The sequence below is a fragment of the Odocoileus virginianus genome, chromosome 6 (genome assembly GCF_023699985.2).
Source record: "Odocoileus virginianus isolate 20LAN1187 ecotype Illinois chromosome 6, Ovbor_1.2, whole genome shotgun sequence".
NCBI lineage: Eukaryota > Metazoa > Chordata > Mammalia > Artiodactyla > Cervidae > Odocoileus > Odocoileus virginianus.
Genome location: NC_069679.1, coordinates 33876727 through 33898356, shown reverse-complemented (window position 1 = coordinate 33898356; position 21630 = coordinate 33876727). Strand labels below are relative to the sequence as shown.

At 42.1% G+C, this 21630-nt stretch overlaps 1 long non-coding RNA gene across 1 annotated transcript; it reads left to right on the top strand.

Annotated features, from left to right (window-relative positions):
• The first annotated feature begins 822 nt into the window (after nt 1-822).
• Nucleotides 823-3599, top strand: LOC139035499 (uncharacterized). Its single transcript, XR_011488082.1, has 2 exons — nt 823-907; nt 2702-3599. It is a non-coding gene; the product is annotated as an uncharacterized lncRNA (long non-coding RNA).
• The last annotated feature ends 18031 nt before the right edge of the window (nt 3600-21630 follow it).

The following is a 21630-nucleotide window of genomic DNA, read 5'->3' as shown; positions in this document are numbered from 1 at the left end:
GAAAACTGCGCTCCCCTTGTCATCAAGGGACACAATAAATTCAAGCTATCTAGCCTTTTCGTGACCTTCCCACCCCCGACACTCACATGACAAAAATCATGAAAAGAAAATATACTAAAAAAGAAAAAAAATAAAGACATATGCTTTGGAGTCACACCTGACTCATCACTCCCTGGGTCTGTGGCTTTGGACAGCTCACTTCCTCTTGCTGAGCCTCAGTTTCCTCGTGTGTAGACCCATTATCCCATAGGATGATCATGAGGAAGAAACAGGTGGAGTACCTTGGCAGCACTTGACACGGGGAAGATGCTCGGTACCATGGTTTCCCCAAGGTAACACCCTAGATTGCAGAAGTGGTTGAGTGGAAAGCTCCTGACCCCGGTTCCATTCCTTTTCCACTGTTCTTTGTTGCTAGCTTGCCTGGCGAGTGTGTGATGGGGAAGGGGGAGTGGGCAGCAATTAGATACCAGGGGTCTTAGCTCAGTCTGGTGCTCTTGCCACTGTGCAAGGTCATTTTTTTAAAAAAAACCATCATAGATCAGAATTCATTTATCAACTAAGGGAAAAAATGGTGCCTAAAATCATATTGGTTGGGAGATCAGGACAAATCCCTTTGGGCCCTACTCCAATGCTACTCATGACCAGTTCAGCTCCCACCATCTCTCTGACCACTCTCACCCCTGACTCAGCACCCTCTCCAGGGCCGGTAACCCCGGTGCTGGGGCGGGCAGGGTGCTGCGCGGGCATCGCCGTTGTTATGGCGGCCCTCCACCACCAGATGGCACACACTCTCTTCTTTCAGAAGAGAAAGGGCGCAAAAGCCTTTGGAAGCCTGGAAAGCAGGCACGTTTCAAATCGGATGAAAATGCATTCATTTTAAAGAGCGGCCTCCCTCACTCTTAAAATGGTAAGAACAAAGCAAAGAGCATGAAAGGAGCTCTGCTAAGGCACAAGAGACGAGGGGAGAAGGGGAGAGTGCAGTGGGGAGACCGCAGTGGGGAGACCCGGGAGGGCTGCTTAGAAGCTGAAGGACTTGTCTTCTCGGTGTTTGCGCTTGGTCTTGTCACCTCCCATTTTGTCCATATTCTTGTCAAGCTCTTAACTCCAAAACTGGGCTACACTTGGGGTCTCTTGATCGAGGGCCTATTTGAGCCTTGACTAGACTAAAAATTCTGAATTCCTCTTCTATGCGCATGAATATGGGACTGTGTTTCTTATCTCTTTTCCCATAATGACAAAGGCATGCTTTTTACACTTCCCCTGTGTTCTCTGCTGCTGCGTACCCTCCACTTCAGACATCATCCATTGTTGCTGTTAGGCCGATACGGGATGATGGGAGTGAATTTTAATCTCCGTCTCACCTTGGCTGCATCCAGCCTGAGCTGAGTGGCAGTGGGCTTGCCTGGCCTCTGAGCTTCGGCTCTATGTCGCCCTCTGCTGGTAGGGCCGTCATCTTCCCAGGTCCTTCACCCTCTTGCTCGCTTAGGAAAGGCACGTTGTGCTGCGCTTACTCGCTCAGTCGTGTCAGACTCTGAGACCGCGGGGACTGTAGCCCGCCAGGCTCCTCTGTCCATGGGGATTCTCCAGGCAAGAATACCGGAGTGGGTTGCTATGCCCTCCTCCAGGAGATCTTCCCAACCCAGGGATCAAACCCAGGTCTCCTGCATTGCAGGAGGTTTCTTTACCTTTTGGGCTACCAGGGAACTTTAATTGCTTAAAGTAATTAAAAAACCTGCATTTAAATCTCTCATCATCTTTCCTATTAAATTTTTAGGAAGTGTACTTAGACAATTAATTGCAGTGTAAACAGGAGAGGGTGGAGAGGATGGGTGAGAGATTGTTTCCAAAGACTGAGCAGGAGTAGTGAAGTCTAGGTGGGGGCAGGAGTGGGGCTGGGGTGAGGAAGGGCATGCTCCTCAGACAGCACTGAAGGATGGGTGGAAGGAGGAGCAGCCAAATGCAAGCAGCCCTCACAGGCAGTTCTGTTGTGTTGGAGAGTGAAATTAATTGCAAAACAGCCTCTGCAATAGGCCGCTGCTAGATACAGAGGACAGGGAAGGAATAATGGTCAGAGAGGCAGGAACAGAAACAGAAAAGTGCATTGCCATAAACACCAAATGATTAAAGACCCCCTAATGAGGAAGGATTCAATAGTTTCAAAAGCATCAGAGAGGCCCACAAGGTAAAGATTGCAAACTCTCCACAGTATCTGGCAATGGTGGGGGCTGCAAAAGTCAGACTGCAGGAGACTGGAGAGTGAGTAGAAGGTAAGGATGTGGAGATGGTGAGGGAAGGTTAGCTTCTGGATGGCCCTGGGTGAGAAGTGAGAGAGATGGGGTAGAGACCCAGCAGGCCTGAACTGGATACAGAGTAATGGAAGCTTTGGGGTTTTGTTAATGTGGGAGACCTGGGTTCAGTCCTTGGGTTGGGAAAATCCCCTGGAGAAGGGAAAGGCTATGCACTCCAGCATTCTGGCTTGGAGAATTCCACAGACTGTATAGTCCATGGGGTCACAAAGAGTCGGACTTGACTAAGTGACTTTCATTTTGTTTTTTTAAGTACATGTACTTAAAAAAAAAAACTTAATTTTATATATTTACAGGAAGTTGCAAAAACAGTACAGAGAGGTTCCATGTATTGGCCCCCAGTTTCCCCCCATAGTAACATCTTACATTATTGTAATATGTATTTTCAAAACCAGGACACTGACATTGCTACAATAATATATGGATGTGAGAACTGGACTATAAAGAAAGCTGAGCACCAAAGAATTGATGCCTTTGAACTGTGGTGTTGGAGAAGACTCTTGAGAGTCCCTTGGACTGCAAGGAGATCCAACCAGTCCATCCTAAAGGAAATAAATTCTGAATATTCATTGGAAGAACTGGTGCTGAAGCTGAAACGCCAATACTTCAGCCACCCGATGTAAAGAACTGACTCATCTGAAAAGACCCTAATGCTGGGAAAGACTGAAGGCTGGAGGAGAAGGGGACAACAGAGGATGAGATGGCTGGATGGCATCACCGACTTGATGGACATGAGTTTGAGTAAATTCAGGGAGTTGGTGATGGACAGGGAAGCCTGGCATGCTACAGTCCATGGGGTTGCAAAGAGTTGGACATGACTGAGCGAATGAACTGAACTGAACAGATCTTATTCAAATTTTAACAGTTTTATATGCATTCATGTGTGTGTATGAACAGTTCTACACAACTTTATCATCTGCATAGATTTGTGTAACCACCACTACAGTTAAATACAGAACTATTTCATCACCACAAAGAACTCCTTCACACTGCCACAATCCCTGGTGACAAGCATCTGTTCACCATCCCTATGATTTTGTTATTCTGAAATTATTATATAAATGGTACCATATAGAATGTACCATTCCAAAACCAGCTTCCTCTTTTCAGTCAGCATAATACCCTTGAGATCCATCAATACCATTGAAAGTAAGAAGAGCTTGTTTCTCTTTATTACTGAGTAGTATTCCGTTATATGATTATCACCACTCTTAGTTTAGACATTTACTGGCTGAAAACATTTGGGTTGTTTCCGGTTTGGAGCTATTAGAAATAAAGCTGCAATGAACATCATGCAGACACGTTTGTGACCTAAGTTCACATGTCTCTGGTATACATGCCTAGGTTGCAACTGCTGCATTATCTGGCAGGTACATGTGTAGTTTTCTATGTGCATGTATGCTAAGTTGTGTCTGACTCTTTGCGACCCTATGGATTGTAGCTTGCCAGTATCCTTTGTCCACGGGCTTCTCCAGGCAAGAATACTGGAATGGGTTGCCATTTCCGTCTCCAGGGGATGTTTCTGACCCAGGGGTTGAACCTGTAAAAGGAGTTTTTTATGTCTCCTGCATTGGCAGGCAGGTTCTTTCCCACTCGTGTCACCCAGCAAGCTATTTTCCAGAAGGCTATACCACTTTACATTCCCAGGAAGTTTATGAGATCTAGTTTTCCCATATACTCACCAGCATTTGGTATTGTTACTTTTTAATTTGAGCTGTTTTAACAGGTGTTCTAATAGCTGTGTAGGCTTCCCTGGTGGCTCAGATGGTAAAGAATCTGCCTGCAATGTGGGAGACCCAGGTAAAGCATATGACAAAGGAAGTGTTTGTTGTGCTGTTTTGTTTGTGGGTTTAGCAAAGAGAGTCTTTGACACGTTTGGGGGCTGAGGGGAAGCAGCAAGCAGCGGTGATGAACTGAGGGTGCGGGAGAAAGGAGGCGAGTGGACAAGCCTAAGGGCTGGAGAAGAAGGGGTGGAGTGACGAATGAACTGTGAGGCTGCGCGCCTTATCCTTGGAGACAGGAGGAAAGGATGTTAGGGTGGGTGAGTGGGAAGAGATAAGTGTAAGTGAGAGGTGAGAAGTGGACTCAAGCAAGAGAGTGTCAGGAAACGAGGTTAGAGGTGGAGGCCCCAGAGGACATTGTCACCTGGTGGGTGACTATGGGCTCTGGGGTCAAGTTGATGCCTGTTCCCCCAGCTGTTTGACCCTGGGCATGCTATCTGATCTAAGGACTCAGTTTCCTCATTTATAAAATAGGGAGAATAATAAATAATGGAAAGATTATGGTGAGAATTACATGAAATTTTATGCACTTGGTGAATGAGAGTGACGATGATGATCACACAGCCAATCAGAGAGCTAAACACTCCAGATAAATTCACAGTCCAAATAGTTCGATGTTTTGGCTTATGTGTCTTTTCACTGTCTCCTGAAAGACTGACAATAACTCGAGGGTAGAGCCAGATGTTTCATTTTTCTCTGTCTTCCTAGCATCCAGCTCAGTCTCTTCCTCCTAGAAGGCTCTTGGTCATGTGTATTAAACGCCTGAGTAACTGGACTGTACATGGTCAACCCTGCAACAGTTCGGGGTCCTGCCTCTCAGGTCACTTCCCTTCCTGACTCTCTGGATCGAGCTTTCTGCTCTCTGCATTTGCCACCCTTTTAAAACTAACTCATCTTGCTTTGCGGTCATTGGATGAAAGACTCCCAGATTTAGGTCTGTATTTCAGTTTTGGAAATGCAAAAGCAAATTATTATTCATCATTCAAGTCAAATGATCTCTTTCTGTTGGTTATAAATGTCCAAGAATTAAAAAGGAAAAGGAGACGGCAATATACCACCAGAGGGACTTATTTAGATTACCTGTTTTTATGGCCTCTTGCATCCTGGGAGAGACTGAGTTTCAGCAAGTTGACAGGTTCAGTGTCCAGAAGCTGAGTGAGTCACTCCAGACCCCAAGGGACAGAGGAAGGTCTGCTGGAGTGGTGCAGCCCTCTTGCCCACCTTACTCCATCCTCAGTGGGTTCAGGGGCGCTGGTCAGAGAGGCAAAGTGGGACCTGGGCTAATGAGGCACACCTGTGTCTGGTTACTTTCTTACCTTGGCCACGCCCCCAACCTTAAAAAAGAGACTGTGTTGTGAAAACACCCCAACTTTGTGTCCTTTTCTCTCTCCCTCTGCCCCCTCCAATGAGATGCAGAAATGCAGCTAAAATGATACCCAGAGGTGATTGGGGAGGAACACTGACAAGATGAGCCGACAATGGGGGCAAAACAAGGCATTTGGAAAATCTATAACCTGCGTATGACCCCCTCCTCAAATCATCCCAGTCTTGGCAATGGAGCCTTTGCCGCACAGGTGTTTTTGTAACTTACCCCTGCTGCAAATACTCTGGGTCCCTCCTACCAAACCACTCGCTCTGACCACCAGGGGTCAGCCTAGAGCCAGGAACAGGCAGCGGACACCCCAGAGCCAAGCTCCGTTTGGTCCCCCAGGCCCTGCCCTGCCTGGCCTGGAGCTCACCCAGCCCCAACCCAGTGAATCAGCAGTGGCCTGTGGGATTCCCCTTCTGTTTGTAAGAGGAGCTGCCTGGAGTTGGGATAGGTCCCAGGCAGATCATATCATTCCCTCAAGTTCATTTGTTAAGTCTGAGAACCCCTCACCTGAAGAATCATGCAGTAAGGTAGTGGGAGGGTCGGGGTGGTGGGAGCTTATGAAAAAGCAGATTCCTGGAGCTGATTCCGGGGTGGAGGGTTGGCCTTGAGAATCTGCAGAGGGCCAACTCTAGCTCTGACGCAGGCACTGCAGGACCACACTATGGCAGAATGCTTGAAGCTGTTGTTCTGACCCAAGCCGTCCTTACATGGAGCCTTCGCCCCCATATCATGTCCAGGACTCCAGGAGCCAGAGGACCAGGCCCACATCCCCTGCCACCCCGGGGCTGTAGCCATCACACGTGTTGGGCTCTGGCACACCAGCAGTGATGCAGCTACTCCTGGCACATTAACAAACACCCAAGGAGGGAGGAAGAGGGCAGGAGAAGAAGGACAACTGGTACTGCCCAGCGCCAGAGGAAGACCGCTGCCAGCCTGCCACACCCTCCTCAGATGCCCTGTGTGTCCCTCATTCCTTCTGACTATTTCTGGGCTCTGGCTTCCTTATTTTATCCCCTTTGATGTGCCTCCCTCCTCCTCACTGCTCAGAAAAAGCATCCTGGATTTAGAGGCAGCCAAGCTAGAGAGCTCAGGACAATGCTTGTTGTCCTACACTGGTGCTAAGATGCAGTCTACAACATGAGCACCCTGATGTGCTCACAGCTTTTCAGGGAAGATGGGAGTGAAAGGCAACATCACATACACACGTAGGCTGTAAGATGCAGCACAGATCCAGCATCAATAAAATGGGGAAAAGTATCTCTCTTGTTCTCATAATCTAATGCTGCATTGTTCATTCAACTCGAACTCACAGAGTGCCTGCCTGCTGGGCCAAGAACCTGTTCCAGGTGCTGTGGGCGGAGGGTTGAGCGGTGCTGATGTGGTGGCGTAGAAGGCAGGTTGTCAAATAAGAATAAAAAATGAATTATAGAATCTGAGTTAGAGATAGTGACATTTGTTACTAGAGAACCAATTAGGGTCGTGTGGTAAAGACATAACGGAGAGGCTGATTTCAGATAGGGTATTCAGGGACCATTTCTGAGGAGGAGTCAATCCTAAAGGAAATCAACCTCAATATTCACTGGAAGGACTGATCCTGAAGCTGAAGCTCCAATACTTTGGCCACCTGATGCAAAGAATCTACTCATTGGAAAAGACCCTGATGCTGGGAAAGATTGAAGGCAGGAGGAGAAGGGGACGACAGAGGATGAGATGGTTGGATGGCATCATCAACTCAACAGACATGAGTTTGAGAAAGCTCCAGGAAATGGGGAAGGACAGAGAAGCCTGGCGTGCTGCAGTCCACAGACTCGTAAAGAGCCAGACACAACTGAGCGACTGAACATCAACAACATAGAACTGAGACTGATACACAGAGAAAAACCAGAGGAAGAGTTTTCTGGGCAGAGAGGACTTCCACGTGGTTTCTACAAAGCCTGTCTGGCACCTTGGCCCATGGCTGCAGACTGCATTCTTCACTGAGCTCAGCATTTATTGAGCACCTTTTTCTATGCCAGGGGATGCTGGTCCCTTAGGACGCAGTTGTAAGCAAGAAAGACATGTTTTCCACCCTCGAGAAGTTAACAACCAGGTGCAACTTCTAAAGATAAAGTTCAGCTGGCCCTCTATTTCTACATTTACCACTTATCTTCTTCATCACAAGGTATATATTTTAGATTGTGAATTAGGATGGCTTTGATGGGGAGGGCTTTATGACCACAAACACTAGATCCCAATGGGAAAACCATCAAGAGCCTGAATACAGCATCTGGGGGCGTGGAAAAAAAATCCCCACCATTCCCTACCCATTTGTGGCTCTTGGCTCTCAGAGTTCTCCTCATATCATCCTGGACTGTGAGATCTGTGTGAGAAGAGATGGTTCCAAAGACAGAGCTCACATCTTCTGGAACTGAATTTGGTCCATTCACTATCATCATCTTTGGTGTCCCCTCTGGTGCTAAGCAGAAACACAGCCCCTGACGGCCCCCTACCCGCTCTTCTCAGACCTTGGGGGCTGTCACAGGGAAAGAAGTATTTGTTTCTGAACCTCTCAGTCGCCTTTCAGAGGTTCTCACTGAAGATGAATGATGGGAATAACGTTGGCAACAGTCTAAAGGAGAGCTTTGCTCCTGCGCGTCCCAGGAAGCAGCTGCTTCTCCTCCAGCACAAATTCATACCTGACAGATGCTGTCAAACCCCTGCAAAAAGCTGACATCCCCTCCTGGGTTTCAGAGGCTTCCTGTCGCATCTGAACTGCTCATAAGGAAGAAGGGAGAGGCACAGCTCAAATACAGTGAGGACTGCCTTGGCCTCGTGGGCAGGGCTGGTCTGGAACGAGCTTGCACCAGGGCTCCCACGGCCGGAGAGGGGGTGAATGTGTGCATCCGCACCCTGGGCTCTTCCCCTGGAGGTTCAATCCGGTGTGGTGTGAGGCCTGGAAATACATGAATCCTTCCACAAGGCTTCCGTGAGTCTTTCTGAAAGTCACTCAGGTTTGTGAACCCTTGAATTAGGGGAGGATCAACAATCCCCTAGTTAGCTCTCCTTCCATCCTGACATCCTCTGGGTCTCCGGGCTCCCTCAGGTTCAGTCTTCCTCTGCCTCACTCTCGGTCTTTAGCCCCCAGGGGCTGAAACCTGAGTCAGCACCAGGCCAGGTGGAGTAATTGACTCAGGCCTGTTCAATGAAGGGGTTGAGTTACCAGACACCCATCTGCTGGCTGTCCTCACCAAGGGAACGGGGCGGGGGGAAGACAGATCACTTTCACTGGGCATCGGCCCCACACTTGCCAGCGTGAGTGTGGGAGGAAGGGAGGTCCACTCCGCCTTCTGGTGCCTTCACTGCAAACAATTCCCACGTGACTCCGTCGAGCCCCAGAATAGCCTGCGAGGGTTGTCAGGAAAGCCCACGTCCACAGAACAGCCTCGCTCTCCCTCTCCTATTCCGCCTCCTGGGCTCGGCACCCATTACTCCCTGCAAATTTACAACCCAGTCAAAATGAAGAGTTCTGTACTTTTTAGGGTCTCTAGGAACCCAGGGTTCTACACTGGTGACTGAAATTAGTTTTATCTTCTTTAAAAGAATTTTTAAAAATTTTAAGTAATATACATTTACATAATTTGACAGTAGAATGTACTATTTAAAGCTTCTAATAAAACAAAACAAAACAAAACCTTTTCTTTCCCTCCCTAAATGCTAAATTAACACTTTCAATTCTTAAGGTGGTTTAAGAAGAAAAGTGTTTGCCTTCATATTTCTCAATAACATCCTTATAATATGTGTATACTGCTTTTCCAATCAGGAATATTCTCTGTCAACTTCCTATCATGGAAGATGAGGAGAAACTGCTTTTACATTCATTGTCCCACCACTCTCTCCTCCCTATAGTGACATCATATTTTTTGTTAAATCAATATTATACAATGTTTATTTATGCTTATGCAAGTGTTGTTGGGCCAGTTGTAAAATATTATGATGCATTTTTCTTTAATTGTTTTTCTTGGAGTTAATTTTCTTTTTTGTCTGCTCAGTTGTTCTGTATGTAGAGCAACAAATTTTCCCATATTCCGCACAGAACTATAAAGCCCCTCTCAACATCCTGTTCCCCCTGAGGAGGTGACATTTGACTGAGTCCTGAATAAGGAGGGGGAACCAGCTGTAGGAAGATCTGAGGAAGCGTGTGCTAGGCAGGTGGAACTGCAAGAGCCAGGCCTTGAGGCAGGTGAGAGCCTGGCTCCTTTGAACCAAACAAAGGACGTCTGAGTGGCTGGAGCGTGGCGGGTAATGTCTCTTTGTCTGTTTTGCACATAGGGAAAGGCAGATTCTTGACCACCGAACCACCAGGCAAGCCCCTCTGAGGGTTTCCTGAAGCCAAACTCCAGCACCGGCCTTGTTTGGTCTTCCTTCAGACTTATGCATCAGAGATGTAAATTTCTGTCTTGTTTAAGCTGTTGTTTCTGTGGTTCTCTTGCTTATAGTCCAGACCTAATTCTAACTGATACAGAGAGGAAGCATCCACATTGTCTAAGTTTTTATCGGTACTGTGAAGAGATTGGATTTTTTTCTAAATGCGATGGGGAGCCACTGAAGTTTTAAGCAGAAGAGTTATATGATCAATTTGTATCTTATAATATTTTATAAGATACAATGGAGAGAGAGTTGTAGGTGGACAAGAGTGAAAAGGGAAAATAAGTGAAAGGTTGTCAGAAATGTTACAACCTTATGGGGAAGTTAGCAGCATCTAGCAAAATGATGTGTGATTTACCCTTTGACCAGCAATCCTACTTTCATGATTCCATCCTCAAAATTAACTAGCAAAAGTACAAAATAAAGCAGGAACGAGGCTATTTATTTCAACAGTATTTGTAATGGCAAGACTAAAAACAATCCAAATGCTCATTAGAGAGGGGATTGGTTGAATAAATTATGCCCAGTGAATTACTACTATGTAATTATAAAAGGCTTTGAGGAAGATAGCTAATATTTCCTGGAGTTATCTCTAGAATATATTATGTGAAAGAGCAAGATGAGGACAGAGAGTACACAGTATGCTACCTTTTATGGAAGGAATGAGCTTGTGAACATATTTGTGTATTTCTTTACATTTTCAAAAAATAATGGAAAGATAAACCAAAAACTAATAAAAGTTATTGCTAATGGGATGAAGGGAACCAGCTGGGTAGAGAGGGTACAGGAATGAGAGTTAGGACTTATCTGAATGCTCGTGGTTTATAGTTTGGAACCATTTAAGCGTTTAATATGAATATGAAACAAAATAAGATCAAAAAGAAAAAAAAAAACAACCCTTAAAATAGAAAACAAATGAACCTAACTATATTATGTTTGGGCCATGATCACACAAAGAATTATTTTTAGTATCTCTAAATCCTTGTATTTTGACTGTATATATCATCAGTGCACTATATCCTAGGAAAAGAAGCGCATCAAAGGAATCTTAAATTGCATTCAGTTATGGCAGAGAGTGAAGAGGAACTAAAAAGCCTCTTGATGAAAGTGAAAGAGGAGAATGGAAAAGTTGGCTTAAAGCTTAAATTCAGAAAACTAAGATCATGGCATCTGGTCCCATCACCTCATGGCAAATAGATGGGGAGACAGTGTCAGACTTTATTTTTTTGGGCTCCAAAATCACTGCGAATGGTGACTGCAGCCATGAAATTAAAAGACGCTTACTCCTTGGAAGGAAAGTTATGACCAACTTAGATAGCATATTAAAAAGCAGAGACATTACTTTGCCAACAAAGGTCCATCTGGTCAAGGCTATGGTTTTTCCAGTGGTCATGTATGGATGTGAGAGTTGGATGGTGAAGAAAGCTGAGTGCTGAAAAATTGATGCTTCTGAACTCTGGTGTTGGAGAAGACTCTTGAGAGTCCCTTGGACTGCAAGGAGATCCAACCCGTCTATCCTAAAGGAGATCAGTCCTGGGTGCTCATTGGAAGGACTGATGCTGAAGCTGAAACTCCAGTACTTTGGCCACCTCATGGGAAGAGTTGACTCATTGGAAAAGACCCTGATGCTGGGAGGGATTGGGGGCAGGAGGAGAAGGGGAGGACAGAGGATGAGATGGCTGGATGGCATCACTGACTCAATGGACATGAGTTTGAGTAAACTCCGGGATTTGGTGATGGACAGGGAGGTCTGGCATGCTGCAATTTATGGGTTCGCAAGGAGTCGGACACGACTGAGTGACTGAACTGAACTGAACTGATCTTATTATTAATAATATTGGTATTGTTATTTTACCACTATTCATAATAACATAAAATAAATGTAATTATAACAATGTTAGAGACCAAGATTTTCAGTAAAAGATGCACAATTATAAAACCAAGTAAGTAGAAACTCTGTAGTATGAAATTTGAACTAGAAATATCAGAATGGACTCATTTATTTTTGAAATGCAGAAGTTTTTAATTTCGATGAAGCTGAATTTGTCAGATTTTTTTCTTCTGTTTTTTTGTGCCTTCAGGGTTGTATCTAAGAAATCATTGCTCAGTTCAAGGTCCCAAAGATTTATTCCTATGTGTTCTAAGAATTCTATAATTTTAGCTCTTAAATTTAGATCTGTAATCCATTGTGAGTTAATTTTCATATATGTTGTGAGGTAAACGTTCAAATTCATCATCTGTCATATGGATATTCATTTGTTCCAGCACCATTTACTAAAAAGACTATTGTTTTTCCATTGAATTGTCTGTTACCTTTCTTAAAAAATCAATTGGCCACAGATGTTTGTGTCTATTTCTAGATTCTCAATTCTATTTCATTGATCTAGACAGTCCTTATGCCAGTACCACTGTCCTGATTATAGTAGCTTTGCAGCAGCTTTGTCCTTTTTTCAAGATTGTTTTGGCTCTTGATTTTTTTGTGTTTTCACACAAAAGCAGCTGGATCAGCTGGTTAACCTTTGTAAAAAAAAAAAAGCCGGTAAGTTTTGATAGTTATTGCTTTGAATCTATAGATCAATTTAGAGAGTACTGCCATCATGGCAATATTAAATCTTTCAATCTATGAATGCAGGGTATCTTTCCATTTATTTAAACCTCTCAAAATTTTCTTCAACAATGTTTTCTGATTTTCAGTGTCCAAGTATTGCACTTTTTTGGTTCAATTTTTTCCTAAATTGCTTTTTTGTGCTATTGAGAATGGAATTTTTTTTAATTTATCTCTTTATTGAAGGATAATTGCTTTACAGAATTTTGTTGTTTTCTATCAAACCTTAACATGAATCAGCCATAGGTATACAAAAATTCCCTCCCTTTTGAACCTCCCTCCCATCTCCCTCCCCATCACACCCCTCTAGGTTGATACAGAGCCCCTGTTTGAGTTTCCTGAGCCATACAGCAATTCCCGTTGCCTATCTATTTTACATATGGTAACGTTAGTTTCCATATTACTCTTTCCATACATCTCACCCTCTCCTCCCCTCTCCCCATGTCCATAAGTCTACTCTCTATGTCTGTTTCTCCATTGCTGCCCTGTAAATAAGTTCTTCAGTATCCTTTTACTAGATTTCATATATGTGTGTTAGAATACAATATACCCACTCCAGTGTTCTTGCCTGGAGAATCCCAGGGACGGTGGAGCCTGGTGGGCTGCCGTCTATGCAGTAGCACAGGGTTGGACACGACTGAAGCGACTTGGCGGCAGCAGCAGCAGAACACAATATTTCTCTTTCTGACTCACTTCACTCTGTATAATAGGTTCTAGGTTCATCCACCTCATCAGAATTGACTCAAATGCATTCCTTTTTATGGCTGAGTAATATTCCACTGTGTATATGTACCACAACTTCTTTATCCATTCATCTGTCGATGGACATCTAGTTTGCTTCTATGTTCTAGCTATTGTAAATAGTGCTGCAATGAACAATGGGATACACGTGTCTGTTTCAATTTTGGTTTCCTCAGGGTATATGCCTAGGAGTAGGATGCTGGGTCATATGGTGGTTTCATTCCTAGTTTGTTAAGGAATCTCCATACCATCTTCTATAGTGGCTGTATCAATTTACATTCCCACCGACAGTGCAAGAGTGTTCCCTTTTCTCCACACCCTCTCCAGCATTTATTGTTTGTAGACTTTTTGATGAGGGCCATTCTGTGTGAGGTGATATCTCGTTGTAGTTTTGATTTGCATTTCTCTAATAATGAGCGATGTTGAGCATCTTTTCATGTGTTTGTTAGCCATCTGTATGTCTTCTTTGGAGAAATGTCTGTTTAGGTCTCTTTCCCACTTTTTGATTGGGTTATTTGTTTTTCTGGCATTGAATTGTATGAGGTGCTTGTATATTTTGGAAATTAATCCTTTGTCAGGTGCTTCATTTGCTATTATTTTTTCCCATTCTGGGGGTTGTCTTTTCACCTTGCTTATAGTTTCCTTTGCTGTGCAAAAGCTTTTAAGCTTAATCAGGTCCCACTTGTTTACTTTGGTTTTTATTTCCATTACTCCAGGAGATGGGTCATAGAAGACCTTGCTTTGATTTATGTCATTGAGGGTTCTGCCTATGTTTTCCTCTACGAGTGTTATAGTTTCTGGTCTTACATTTAGGTTTTTAATCCATTTTGAGTTTATCTTTGTATATGGTGTTAGGAAGTGTTCTAACATCATTCTTTTACATGTAGCTTGTCCACTTTTCCCAGCACCATTTATTGAGGAGGCTGTCTTTGCCCCATTGTATATTCTTGCCACCTTTGTCAAATTTAAGGTACTCATAGGTGCATGGGTTTATTTCTGGACTTTCTATCGTGTTCCATTGGTCTATATTTCTGTTTTTGCGTAGTACCATACTGTCTTGATGACTGTAGCTTTGAAGTATAATCTGAAGTCAGGAAGGTTGATTTCTCCAGCTCCATTCTTCTTTCTCAAGACTACTTTGGCTATTCAGGGTCTTTTGTGTTTCTATATAAATTGTGAAATTTTTGTTCTAATTCTGTGAAAAATGCCACTGGTAATTTGATAGAGATCACATGAAATCCATAGACTGCATTTGGTAGTGTAGTCATTTTCACAATATTGATTCTTCCTACCCAGGAACATGGAATATCTCTCAATCTGTTCATGTCATCTTTGATTTCTTTCATTCAGTTCAGTTCAGTCGCTCAGTTTGTTTCAGTTCAGAGTCATGTCTGACTCTGCGACCCCATGAATTGCAGCACGCCAGGCCTCCCTGTCCATCACCAACTCCTGGAGTTTACTCAAACTCATGTCCATCGAGTCAGTGATGCCATTCAGCCATCTCATCCTCTGTCATCCCCTTCTCCTCCTGCCTCCAGTCCCTCCCAGCATCAGGGTCTTTTCCAGTGAGTCAACTCTTCACATGAGGTGGCCAAAATATTGGAGCTTCAGCTTCAGCATCAGACCTTCCAATGAACACCCAGGACTGATCTCCTTTAGGATGGACTTGTTGGATCTCCTTGCAGTCTAAGGGACTCTCAAGAGTCTTCTCCAACACCAGAGTTCAAAAGCACCAATTTTTTGGCGCTCAGCTTTCTTCACCATCCAACTCTCACATCCATACATGACCACTGGAAAAACCATAGCCTTGACTAGACAGACCTGCCTTCTTTCATTAGTGTCTTACAATTTTCTGTGTACAGTTCTTTTGTCTCCTTAGGTAAGTTTATTCTTAGATATTTAATTTTTTGTTGTAATGGTGAATGGGATTGATTCCTTAATTTCTCTTTCTGATTTTTCATTGTTAGTATATAGAAATGCAAGTGATTTTGTGTATTGATTTTGTATCCTGAAACTTTGCTAAATTCACTGATCAGCTCTACTAATTTTCTGATACTATCTTTAGGGTTTTCTGTGTACAGTATCATATCATCTGCAAACAGTGAGAGCTACTTCTTCTTTTTGGATCTGGATCCTTTTATTTCTTTTTCTTCTCTGATTGCTGTAGCTAGGACTTCCAAAACTATGTTGAATAATAGTGATGAAAGTGGACACCTTTGTGTTGTTCCTGATCTTATAATGCTTTCAGTTTTTCACCATTGAGAATAATGTTTGCTGTAGGCTTATCATGTATGGCCTTTACTATGTTGAGGTAGGTTCTTTCTATGCCCATTTTTTGAAGAGTTTAAATCATGAATCATGAATCAAGAGTTTTAATCATGAATTTTGTCAAAGGCATTTTCTTCATCTATTGAGATGATCATATGGTTCTTATCTTTCAATTTGTTAATATGTTGTATCACATTGATTGATTTGCCTATATTGAAGAATGCTTGCATTCCTGGAATAAACCCAACTTGATCATGGTGTATGAGCTTTTTAATGTGTTGCTGAATTCTGTTCGCTAAAATTTTGTTGAGGATTTTTGCATCTATGTCTATCAGTGATATTGGCCTGTAGTTTCCTTTTTTTGGTGTTGTCTTTGTCTGGTTTTGGTATCAGGGAGATGGTGGCCTCGTAGAATGAGTTTGGAAGTGTTCCTTCCTCTGCAATTTTTTGAAAGAGTTTTAGAAGGATAGGTGTTAGCTCATCTCGAAATGTTTGATAGAATTCTCCTGTGAAGACATCTGGTCCTGGGCTTTTGTTTTTTGGGGAGATTTTTGACCAGAGCTTCAATTTCAGTGCTTGTAATTGGGTTGCTCATAATTTCTATTTCTTCCTGGCTCAGTCTTAGAAGATCAAACTTTTCTAAGAATCTGTACATTTCTTCCCAGTTATCCATTTTATTGCTATATAGTTGTTCATAATAATCTCTTATAATCCTTTGTATTTCTGCATTGCCTGTGGTAAGCTCTCTTTTTAAATTTCTAATTTTGTTGATTTGATTCTTCTCCTTTTTTTTCTTAATGAGTCTGGCTAAAAGGTTTGTCAATTTTGTTTATCTTCTCAAAGAACCAGCTTTTAGTTTTATTAATCTTTACTATTGTTTCTTTCATTTCTTTTTCATTTATTTCTGCTTGGATATTTATGATTTCTTTCCTTCTAATGCTTTTGAGTTTTTTTGTTCTTGTTTTTCCAGTTGTTTTAGGTGTAAAGTTAGGTTGTCTATTCAGTGTTTTTCTTTTTTCTTGAGGTAGGATAATATTGCTATAAACTTCCCTCTTAGAACTGCTTTTGCTGTTCCCATAGGTTTTGAGTTGTCATGTTTTCATTGTTGTTTGTTTCTAGAAATTTTTTTATTTCCCTTTTGATTTCTTCAGTAACCTGTTAGTTATTTAGAAATGTGTTGTTTAATCTCCAGGTGTTTGTGTTTCTTACAGTTTTTTTCTTATAATTGATTATCTAGTCTCATAGCGTTGTGGTTGGAGAAGATGACTGATATGGTTTCAATTTTCTTAAATTTACTGAGGTTTGATTTGTGACCCAAAATGTGGTCTATCCTGGAGAATGTTCCAAGTGCACTTGAAAAGAAGGTGTATTTTTCTGCATTTGTATGGAATGTCCTGAAGATATCAATGAGATCCATCTCATCTAATGTATCATTTAAGACTTGTGTTTCCTTATTAATTTTCTGTTTTGATGACCTGTCCATTGGTGTGAATGGGGTGTTAAAGTCTCCTACTATTATTGTGTTATTATTAATTTCTCCTTTTATGTCTGTTAGTGTTTGTCTTGTGTATTGAGGTGCTCCTATGTTGAGTGCATAGATATTTACAATTGTTATGTCTTCCTCTTGGATTGATCCCTTGATCATTATGTAGTGTCCTTCCTTATCTCTTGTAATCTTCTTTATTTTAAGGTCTATTTGTCTGATATGAGGATTGCTACTCCAGCTTTCTTTTGCTTCCCATTTGCATGGAATATATTTTTCCATCCTCTCACTTTCAGTCTATATGTGTCTTTAGGTCTGAAGTGGGCTTCTTGTAGACAGCATATATATATGGGTCTTGTTTTTGTATCCATTCAGCCAGTCTGTGTCTTTTGGTTGGAGCATTTAATCCATTCACATTTAAAGTAATTATTGTATGTGTACCACAGCTTCCTTATCCATTCGTCTGCTGATGGGCATCTGGGTTGCTTCCACGTCCTGGCTATTATAAACAGTGCTGCGATGAACATTGGGGTGCACGTGTCTCTTTCAGATCTGGTTTCCTTGGTGTGTATGCCCAGAAGTGGGATTGCTGGGTCATATGGCAGTTCTATCTCCAGCTTTTTAAGAAATCTCCACACTGTTTTCCATAGTGGCTGTACTAGTTTGCATTCCCACCAACAGTGTAATATTACTCAGCCATTAAAAAGAATTCATTTGAATCAGCTCTAATAAGATGGATGAAACTGGAGCCCATTATACAGAGCGAAGTAAGCCAGAAAGATAAAGACCATTACAGTATACTAACACATATATATGGACTTTAGAAAGATGGTAACGAGAACCCTATATGCAAAACAGAAAAAGAGACTCAGATGTATAGAACAGACTTGTGGACTCTGGGAGAAGGCGAGGGTGGGATGTTTTAAGAGAACAGCATTGAAACATGTATATTATCTAGGGTGAAACAGATCACCAGCCCAGGTTGGGTGCATGAGACAAGTGCTCGGGCCTGGTGGACTGGGAAGACCCAGAGGGATCGGGTGGAGAGGGAGGGGGGAGGGGGGACTGGGATGGGGAATACATGTAAATCCATAGCTAATTCATTTCAATGTATGACAAAAACTACTGTAATGATGTAAAGTAATTAGCCTCCAACTAATAAAAATAAATGGAAAAATAAATAAATAAATTAAATAAAGTAATTATTGATGTATATGTTCCTATGGCCTTTTTCTTAATTGCTTGGGGTTGATTTTGTAGATCTTTTTCCTTCTCTTATATTTCTCGACTATGTAAGTCCCTTATCATTTGTTGTAAAGCTGGTTTGGTCTTACTGAATTCTCTTAACTTTTGCTTGTCTGAAAAGCTTTTTATTTCTCCATCAATTTTGGATGAGATCCTTGCTGGGCACAGTAATCTTGGTTGTAGATTTTTCCCTTTCAGTACTTTAAATATATCCTGTCTTTCCTTTCTGGCCTGCAGAGTTTCTGCTGAAAAATCAGCTGTTAAGCATATGGGGTTTTCCTTGTATGTTACTTGTTGCTTTTCCCTTGCTGCTTTTAATATTATTTCTTTGTGTTTAGTCTTCATTAGTTTGATTAGTATGTGTCTTGTCGTGTTTCTCCTTGGGTTTATCCTGTATGGGACTCTTTGTGCCTCTTGGACTTGACTGACTATTTTCTTTTCCATGTTGGGGAAATTTTCAACTATAATCTCTTCAAAAACTTTCTTATACCCTTTCTTTTTCTCTTCTTTTTCTGGGACCCCTATAGTTTGAATGTTGGTGCATTTGACATTGTCCCAGAGGTCTCTGAGACTATCCTCAGTTCTCTTCATTCTTTTTACTTTATTCTGCTCTTCAGAAGTCATTTCTACCATTTTGTCTTCCAGCTCACTGATTCATTCTTCTGCTTCAGATATTCTGCTGTTGATTCCTTCTAGAGTATTTTTAATTTCAGTAATTGTGTTGTTTGTCTCTGTATGTTTATTCTTTAATTCTTTTAGGTCTTTTTAAACTGATTCTTGCATTTTCTCCATTTTGTTTTCAAGGTTTTTGATCATCTTTACTATCATTATTCTGAATTCTTTTTCAGGTAGTTTGCCTATTTTCTCTTCATTTATTTGGACTTCTGTGTTTCTAGTTTGTTCCTTCATTTGTGTAGTATTTCTCTGCCTTTTCATTATTATTTTTTTTAATTTATTGTGATTGAGGTCTCCTTTTCCCAGGCTTCAAGGTTTAATTCTTTCCTCCTTTTGGGTTCTGCCCTCCTATGGTTGGTCCAGTGGTTTGTGTAAGCTTCCTATAGGGTGAGATGTGTGCTGAGTTTTTGTTTGTTTGTTAGTCCTCTGATGGTCAAGGCTGAGTGGGGTGGTAATCCTGTCTGCTGATGATTGGGTTTGTGTTCTTTTTTTTTTTGTTGTTGTTGTTCAGTAGAAGTGTCCTGCACAGGGTCGGAGAAGGCAATGGCACCCCACTCCAGTACTCTTGCCTGGAAAATCCCATGGACGGAGGAGCCTGGTGGGCTGCGGTCCATGGGGTCGCTAAGAGTCAGACATGACTGAGTGACTTCCCTTTCATTTTTCACTTTCATGCATTGGAGAAGGAAATGGCAACCCACTCCAGTGTTCTTGCCTGGAGAATCCCAGGGACGGGGGAGCCTGGTGGGCTGCCGTCTATGGGGTCGCACAGAGTTGGACACGACTGAAGCGACTTATAGGCAGCAGCAGCCTGCACAGGGTGTTTACTAGTGATTGGGTGATGCCGGATCTTGTATTCAAGTGGTTTCCTTTGTGTGAGTTCTCACTATCTGATACTCCCTAGGGTTGGTTCTCTGGTAGTCTAGGGTCTTGGGAATCAGTGCTCCCTCTCCGAAGGCTCAGGGCTTGATCTCTGGTCAGTAATGAAGATTCCACAAGTGGTTTGCTATGGCATTAAGTGAGATTAAAACAAATATGCAAAAACAAGAGACCAAAGATGAACCCAAGACAAATGGCAGTTACAAAATCAGGCAAATAATAATTAAAATAATGGAATATACACATATATACCCATGAGTAAAGTCAAAATAGTTCAACAAAATAAAGTACAGTAGATTGACCTGGCAAACAAAGGAAATAAAAAATTATATTTACCATTTAAGAACAAAACTAACTAAAGCACATACTGGAAAACAAAACTAAAGAAAGGTGTCAAGTGGGAAATACAGCAATGAAAACAAAAGTAACAAATATGTTGAGAGGAAAGGAGAGAAAGAATGGAAAGAAAGGATATGCAAAGTTAAATAGAGGTAGATGAAGAAGATTTATATACATTAAAGACTAACTGCAAGGGGAAAAAACAGTAGGAAGGCAAACAAAGGGATAAATGTAGAAAAAATAATAAGTTTAAAAAAATTAAAATTATAAAAAAGAGAGGAGAAAAAAATGGAAGAAGAAAGAAAAAAAAAAAAGAAAAAAAGGAAAACACAGAACTGCAAAAGCCCAATGTAGAGGCAGACGTTTATAACAACAATAAAAGTGTGACTGAATATACACACATATATATACACCCATAAACAAAATCAAAACAGTCCAACAAAAATACAGTACAACAGATTGACCTGGTGAACAAAGGAAATAAAAAGTTACATCTATCAGAACAAAACTAACTAAAGCACAAACTGGAAGACAAAACTAAAGCAAGGTGTCAGTTGGGGAATGAAGTGATGAAAACAAAACTAACAAATATGTTGAGAGAAAAGAACAGAAAGAAAAAAAAAAGAACAGACATGCAAAGTTAAATAGAGATAGATGAATAAGATTTATATACATGAAAGATTAACTGTAAGGGGAAATGAACAGTAGGAAAGGCAAACAAAGGAATAAATGTAGAACAATAACAATAGTTTAAAAATTAAAATTTAAAAAAGAGAAAAAAAGGAAAACTCATCAGAACTTCAAAAGCCCAATGTAAGGCAGAGGTTTATAACAACAATAAAAAATGTGACTGAGGAAAAAAAAGATCAAAAGTTTAATTAGATTTCATAGTGCCAATAAAATCAACAACTACAACGTTGAGGCGGGGAAGGAAAAGAAAAAGGAAAGAATTCAAAAGAATCTACAGAACAAATCAAAACATAAGAATAAAAAATGTTTTTTCTTCAGTCCCTGCTGTCAGAGTCCTTTCCCTCGCTGGGACTCACAGTCCACCTCAGCACCCTAGGACGCCCTCCAACACTGTGCTGACCTCTGGACCTGCTGTGGGGCCGCTCAGGTTCTAATCTGGCCCTACTCCTGCGTGTCTTGCCTCCAGTGTCCACAGCTATCAGAACTAGTGCATTTGCTTCTGTGGGAGCTCTCAGTGACCTTTTATATATTCCATAGACACAGAGTCTGCCTAGTTGATCATGTGGATTTAATCTGCAGCTTATACAGCTGGTGGAAAGGGTTTGGGTCTTCTTCCTTCTTCCACATTGCCCCTGAGTTTCAATTGTGGTTTTATTTCCACATCTGCATGTGGGTCGCCCACTGGGGTTTGCTCCTGAGGCTTTCCTGGAGGACTTGGGTTTGCCCCTGGGAGGGCCCGGTGTGGAGGTGGTGCGGCTGCTTGGATCGCAGGGAGGGGTTCTGGCAGCACCAGGTACTCAGGGGGGTTGGCGGCTAGGGCAGTGGGAAATATAGTGCTCTAGCAG